The sequence below is a fragment of the Elephantulus edwardii genome, unplaced genomic scaffold (assembly GCF_000299155.1).
Source record: "Elephantulus edwardii isolate Elephantulus edwardi_28Jun2011 unplaced genomic scaffold, EleEdw1.0 scaffold00097, whole genome shotgun sequence".
In the NCBI taxonomy this organism is placed as follows: Eukaryota; Metazoa; Chordata; class Mammalia; order Macroscelidea; family Macroscelididae; genus Elephantulus; species Elephantulus edwardii.
The window spans coordinates 3,062,310-3,070,260 of record NW_006399847.1 but is presented as its reverse complement, the minus strand read 5'-3'; the positions used below and the strand labels follow the sequence as shown (position 1 = coordinate 3,070,260).

At 38.4% G+C, this 7,951-nt stretch overlaps 1 protein-coding gene across 8 annotated transcripts in view; it reads left to right on the top strand.

The window, feature by feature from the left end:
- Positions 1–7,951, top strand: part of DLGAP1 (discs, large (Drosophila) homolog-associated protein 1) — a 542,994-nt gene that overhangs the window by 251,553 nt on the left and 283,490 nt on the right. The gene's annotated exons all lie outside the window — the stretch shown is intronic.

Below are 7,951 nucleotides of genomic sequence, written 5' to 3'. Positions count from 1 at the left end.
AACAACAACAACAACAACAAACAAAATATTGTTGAACATCATTCAAAAGCAGCTAGAATAGTACATTGACAGGGAGCTTCCAGAAGTACAACCTGGTACCAGAGATATCACTGCTTGTGTCAGATGGATCCTGGCTGAAGGCAGAGATTGTTGTTGTTGCTGTTATGTACCATTGAGTCGCTTGAGACTCATAGCGACCTATGGACAACAGCCCTAAACTCTGCTCTGTCCTGTTCCCACCACACAATCTCTGACATTCCCATTCTGATTACCCCAGTCACTGAATCAATCCACCTCATCATTTATGACATTGATTTGTCCCCAGTATTTTGGATTATTGTCTGTTATTTATATTACTAAGCATTTTCCAGGTTTGCATTCTGAATATTTTTTATGATGCTTAGAATTACTTCCAGAATTACTTCCAGATTTATTGAAAGAAATCATCCAGGCTTAGAGATTTGACATATGTCACATTTGGTGTTGTTGCTGTGTAATAGACCCATAGCTGATCCTCCAGTGGGTTATCAGAGGCAATTAATTGCACAATGGGAGAAAATTGCCCATCCTTCTCCTCTGGAGCAGCTGGTGGATTCAAACTGTGCACCTTCAGGATTACAGAGCAGTTTTTTGCCACTGGGCCACCAGTGGTGTCATGATTACACATATATAAAAAGAAAAAATAGATCTGAAATAAATTAGCTTAGGCATTTCTTAACAGTGACAATAAGATCACAACTCCTGGCTGGCTGACTGCTATTTTAAAACCATCTTGATGTTTAAAACTTTCATCGATCCACATTTTTTTTTACATTATGACTTGAGAGTTTACAAAGCTGATTGATTTTCCCTTCAACAATTCAAATATGTTTGTTTTATAACATTAAACATGTTGTGCTTTTGCTTAAGAAATAGGTAAATTCTCACTTTAATGAAGTCCTTTGTGTACACTTTGTAGTTTCATTGTGATTCGAGTGAAAGTTTACAAAGCTGATTGGGTTTTCCTTCAATGATTCAAATATATTTTGTTTTCAACATTAAGCATGTGTGTGCTTTTGGTTAAGAAATAGGACACTATTTCTTACTTTATCAGATTACTTATGTAATCTTACTTTATGTATACTTTGTAGATTCTATCTTTCTTTCCCGCCCGCTGTGAATTTTATCTGTCCTGTGTTTTTCTCTATCCATTTAGCAAGTATGTACCCCAAGTATGTGTATATATATTTTCTCACTTACTTTTACTAAAGTAATTCAGCATTGTGTGAGAAGGACCAGTGCTGGCATGTGTAGCTATTCAGTTTCACACTTGTGATGTGCACTGAATGCATATGCCACAGTTTATGAGCTCTCTTTTTTAAATGAGTATCTGGTTTCTAGAGTTTTGCTAGCACAAATTGTTTTACAATAGACATTCTTCCCAGTTGGCTCTAGAAAGGGATTTAAGATTAAATAAAAAGTTAGTAATGTTTTTTTCCTATAAAGGGCAAAATAGTAAATATTTAAGACTTTGCAGACCATACGATCTCTATGGCAGCTACTCAACACTGTAGTGTTTTAAGTGTGAATGCAGCCATAGAATACATGTAGAGTAAATGGGCATGAGCATGTTGCAGGAAACTTTCTTTAGGAAAACAGGCCAGCGAGGCAAGATTTTCCCTTAGACTATAGAGTCTGCTAATTCTTTGATATTGAGATGTAATCCATATTAAAAACAGTATTTTTGTTTTATGTTCTGCAGAAAGCACTTCAAGTACTCCTCATTTTCAGCAAGAAAGTTGCATCATCTGCATAATGTAGGCTAATAATGAGTCACCTTCTGATCTGTTTGACAACAATGCTAGATAATTTTAGAATGTATTTGTCTTACATTTCTACAGGCTAATAATTCAAATAAATGTGCCTGAGGAGGCAATCATCCCTCTAAAATCAGAAGGGGAAGATTATTTTCCCCTTAACTCTTCTAGCTTCTAGGAGTCTCAAGTATTCTGTGGTTTATGGATCCCAACTTCATATATTCACCTTTTATCTGGCTCTGTGTCATTTATAAGGGCACCACTCAAATTGGATACTCACGCTTCTACACTGTGCCCTCATTTTCACTGACAATTTCTAATGCATAGAGGGCCTTCCCCTCCTGCGCTGTCCCTCCACCCTCCCAAGCATGATGTCCCTCTCCAACGACTGGTCCCTCCTTACAACATGTCCAAAGTATGTTAGATGGAGCCTCAGAATCTTTGCCTCCAAGGAGTCGCCCAGTTTAACCCTTTCCAGGATGAATCTGTTTGTTTTCCTAGCAGTCCATGGTACTCTCAATACTATTCTCCAGCACCACATCTCAAAGGCAATTCTCCTTCTATCCTCCTTAGTCTTTGTCCAACTCTCTGATGCATAATAAGTGATAACAAAGACCATGGCCTGTATCAGACACACCTTAGTTTTCAGAGAGACACCATTGCTCTTCAGTACTTTGGAGAGGTCCATAACAGCAGACTTTCCCATTGTAATACGTCTTTTAATTTCCTGGCTACTGGTGCCAAGAGTGTTGACTGTGGAGCCAAGCAAACTAAAGCTGTGAACAATCTCAGTCTCTTCACCATCCATCCTGATGGTGCCAACTGGTCCAGTGGTGAGAATCTTTGTCTTCTTGACATTGAGCCTCAATCTATATTGGAGGCTACAGTCCTTGACCCTCTGCAGCAAGCACTTCAGGTCCTCCTCAGTTTCAGCAAGCAGGGTTTTAAAAAAGAAATTAAAAATGTATATTTGGTTTTAGTCATTTTGAAAAGTCATTTGACTGCATGGATCATAACAAATTATACCTCACATTGAGAAGAATGGGAATTCCAGAACACTTTAATTGTGTTCATGCAAAACTTATATCTAAACCAAGTGGCTGTTGTATACACACAACAAGGGAACACTGCTTGGTTTAAGATCAGGAAAGGTTGTATTTTTTTTTTCTCCATGCCTATTCAGTCTGTATGCTGAGCAAATCATTTTCAAAGCCAGATTCTGTGAAGAAGAATGTGACATGTGACACAGGATTAGAAGAAGACTCATCACCAACTTGAGTTATGCTGATAAAACCTTCCTTGCTAAACATGAGGAAATATGAAACACCTGCTGCAGAAGATCAAGGACTACAACGTTTAGTATGGATTACATCTCAGCGTCAGGAAGACCAAGATCCACAGGCCCAACAGTCCGCATTATGATAGATGGAGAAAAGATTGGAGCAGTCAATGATTTAATCATGTTTCAATCAACACCCTTGGTACAGGAATTCGGGAAGTGTATTACATTGGAAAAGTCAGTGAAATCAGAAAATTCATGATTTTAGGAAATTAGAAAATCAGGAGATGTATTACATTGGACAAGTCTGCAGTCAGGGATCTCTCCAAAATACTGAAGAGCAATGATGTCAATTTTAAGGCTAAGGTGAGTTTCATTCAGGCCATGGTTTTTCCAATCACTTGCTATGGAACAAAGAGATGGACAATGAATAAGGAAGAATTGATGCCTTTGAGTTGTGGTGTTGGAGAAGAGTACTGCCAAAAAATAGATATATCCTGGAAAGGGTACATCCAGAGTGTTCCTGGGAGGTAAGGATGACCGATATTCATCTTTCATACTTTTGACATCTAGCTGGGCAAGGCTATTCCTTGGAAGGAGACATCATGCTTGGAAAGATGAAGGGTCAATGAAGGAGAGGAAAACCCCCTCACAAGATGGATAGGCACTGTGACTTCAGCAATGGGCTCTAGTGTCTCAGAGGTGATGAGGATGGTGCAGGATAGAGCAAGTTTCAGAATGGCTGTTCATAGGGCCGCTAGGAGTTACTACTCAACTCAGCGGCACCTAACAACAATACACACACGAGAGGAGAGTGCCCATCTTTCTGCCATGGAATAGCTGCTGGATTCGAACCACCTGTCTTTAGGTTGGCAGTGTAGCTTCTCACTTACTAAGCCACCAGAGCACCCTATTGTTGGCCTATAGTTAAAAATATTTTATTTTCAATAATGAAAACAGAAAACACTGTATATGGTGTATATGTAGTATATGTAGACTTGCAAAGTTGGGCTGTAAACTAAATATTTCTCATGGGAAGAAATTTAAACTCAATTATTTTGAAAAGCAAGGCAAGAGGGCAACAACTTACAGTCTTTCAAGTGTAGAGAGGGCATGGTGATAAGGCAGGATGTGAGAATGGGGAGATTTCCATACTGTACACATCATGTACCTGCTGGGTAAATCCCCTGGCTCAAAGCACTATCCACAATGTTTTTATGTCAGTGCTGCTAGCTGCCAAACTGAGGTGGTGAGGTGGCGAGGTGGCATGAGATGGGATGGGCCACAGCTGACCTGAGCACCTACGACTTCAGGAAGTCTACCTGATTTCAGCCTTACCTTCTGACTGCTAGCATCCAGACCACTAGCATCCAGAGTCTTGACCTGAAGGACAATATGCAAATCACCTCGCTTCTTTCGTAGATTTGAAAGGGAAAAGATGTGATATATATTTAAAAACCACTTGTTCTCTTTCTCAGTATTATGAGTAACTAGCCTCACCTCTGTTCTTCCTCTTGCTGGTGGTCCTCATCTTGCTTTTGAGCAGATGGACTGAGCACCACTCCAGCCACAGCTGTTCTCCTCACACTGATTGCTTCTTCTCAGCTTCCTCTTTTGGTTTAAGCCAAGAGATAGATTACCTCAGTTTATATATTTATTTCTTTGAGCTTATGCTAAAGAGGCCTGCAATGAAATGCACACAAATAATAAAAGGTAAAAAAGAGATGAAAATGAAGATCAGAAAATGTATAGTGATACAAGTAACTTACCCAAGAACTGAGATAAGATAATTATTGCAATCAGATAATTCAGTTTTACTGTGGATAAGGAAATCCTTATCTCCAAGGAACAGCTTGGTTTTACCCTCTCCAGGACAGACCTGTTTGCTCTCTTGGCACTGCTTTGGGTATGTTGCCAGTAGGGACCAGTCCTTGGAGAATGGCATCATGCCTGGAAGGGTTGAGAGATGGATTGACACGATGACTAGGGTAATGGTGTGTTGTAGACAGTGATTTTGGCTTAGCATAGGCCAGGGGTCAGAGTTACTATACATATGGTCACTATGAGTCACGGTAACTCAATAGAACTTAACAACAACAACAACTAGTTATTTCATTTAAAAAGTAAAACATCCCTATGCTTCTCCAGTTCCATTTTCTAGAACTTTAATATGTAAATTTACTGGTATTGCCCAGTGCACATCCATATACATTAATACATACATGTTTTCACAGAAATGTAAGATCATGCCTTTATATTGGTCTGTACCTTTTCTGAATGAACAATACTATAATTTGACACATTAAAAAATGCTTCACTCATTTTTATATCTCGTAGTATTTACTCGTCTAAGAAAAAAATAAACAACCTATTGCTATTGTGTTTATTCTGATTCCTGAGTGACCTACAGGACAGAAGGAATTGCTGCATAGGATTTGCTGCATAGGATTTCCAAGCCTTTACAGAAGCAGACTGCCACATCTTTCCCCTAAATTGGACTGGGTTTTTTCACCTTTTATTATGGAAATTATGTATACCAAAGTAAAGAAAATATAACTCCTAAATGGTGAAATAGATCTGTTACAATGGCACTAGACAACTGACTCTTAAAATCTCCACTTGACTACAATTAAGCAAATATCAAACAGTTTATTATTTTCTCTCTAATCGGTTCATTATGTTTCTAGGCAATGTCATGATAGGTGGAGAGGAGATTGAAACTATCAACAGCTTCCTTGCTTGGATCCACAATTAACACCATTGGTACCAGCAGTCAGGAAATAAGGAGATGTGTTTTACTGGGAAAATCTGCTGTTAGGAACCTCTCAAATTATGGAGGAGTAATAATGTCAGTTTGAGGACTAAGGTGCGTCTGATTCAGGCTGTGGTCTTTCCAAATACTTGCATTTGAGAATGCATCTGAGAACTGGACAAGAATAAGGATGACAGAAAAAGAACTGATGCCTTTGAGCTGTGTGTTGGAGAAGAGTACTGAGCATCCATGGACTGCCAAAAGAACAAATAAATATGTCTTGGAGAGGATACAGCAATGGGCTTGGGCATGTCTCGGATTGTGGGGATGGCATAGGATAGGGCAAGGGTTATATTTATTGTTCATAAAATAGCTGTGAGCCGTAGAGAGAACTCTGTTGGCCTAGTGGATAGAAAGTCATGCTACCAAGCCAAAGGTGGGTGATTTTAAACTACAGCCCTCAGGTCTGGTTTTAATTGTTTTTGGTCAAACATTCTTCAAAGTGGTATAGCACTGGTCTGTGCATTTGCAGTACAGAGGTAACTTGTGGTTTCTGTGATGCTAAACACTGTGACACTAATGTGTCAAATGTGATAATGGTTACCCACGGTGGACAGTGTTTGGTGGAGCTCCCTGATTAAAATTAGCTTGGAAATAGGAGTGGCATTGACTTCTGAAATAGCTTGCCTCCGAAAACTCTGTGAACGTGGAGAAATGATGAAAGTTATACAAGTGTTCAGGTCTTTCATTCATAGGGTCACTATGAGTCATCTATGATTTGACGGCACTTAACAACAACAACATATTTACTTTGGGTTGAACTGCTTGAAGATCTCGTATTAGTGCTAATGGAAGAGCACTGAAGATCCCATGGATTTACCAAAAGAACCAACAAATTCTTGTTTGGAGAAAATGCAACCAGGGCCCTCCTTAGAGGCAAGGATGGTGAAACTTCACCTCACATACTTTGGGCACATTGTCAGGAAGAACTAGACCTTGGAAGAGACATCATACTAAGAAATGTATTAGGTCAGAGAAAGAGAGGATGACCCTCAACAAGATGTTGACAGAGTGACTGTAACAATGGACTAAGGTGTACTGGAAATGGTGAAGATGGCCCAGGATAGGGCAAAATTAAGATCTGTTTTTCATAAAAATGCTGTAAGCGGTAGTCAAGTTAATGGCACCTAACAACAACAATGAAAACTCAGTTGAGCTTAAATTTTCATATAATTGGTGATACAATCTATAATTATAAAGGGTTTATCTCTTTCATTTAGATATTTATATCCTTTTTTTCTTTTCTAGTTTTATTGCCTTGGACTTCCAGAGAAATGATATATAATAGTCATGATGTTGAGAATCTTTTCCTTATCTATTTTTAATTTTTTTTTCAATTGCAAGCAGTGTTACAATAAAAAGAAATAAAATACAGGAAAAAAATAAACTTTTATTCCATTTGAACACAAATTTTAAATCTTACTAGAGTTTAAATATATAAATAAATAAAGGAGCTCTGGTAGCCTACTGGTAAGAAGTCACGCCATAATCCTGAAGCTTGTAGTTTGAGTCTACCAGCTACTTCACAGGAGAAAGATGGGCAGTCTCTTCCCATGTGATCAAATTGCCTCTGAAAACCCACTGGAGAATTGGCGATGGATTGGTTTTGACTCAAAGGCACACAACAAACAACAAGAGTTTAACTAAATAAATTAGCTAAATTTATGGTTCCAGTAGAGTCCAAATAGTCCAAATTGCTAGCTAAAAGTCTGCTGGTTAGAATCTACACACCTGTACCATGGAAAGAAGACCCATCTAACTTTCATAAAAACCTCAGGCAAGAAAACACTTTCAGTTAGTTCTAGCCTATAATACATAAAGGTGCTATGAGTCAAATAACCCAATGGTAATAGACTATCTGTTAAATTATTTATAGATATCTAGAAAGGCTCAGGAAGGGTATATGCTAAACTACTATGTATACTTCTTTAGGGCTGTGTAATTAGGAATGGACAAGGCAAGAGATGCTGTAGGGTATGCTCTGTACAGCTTGACATTTTGCAATGAGTACTTTCTAACTTTATTTACAATTTTTTTAAATGTTAAAAGCATTTTAAAAAATAT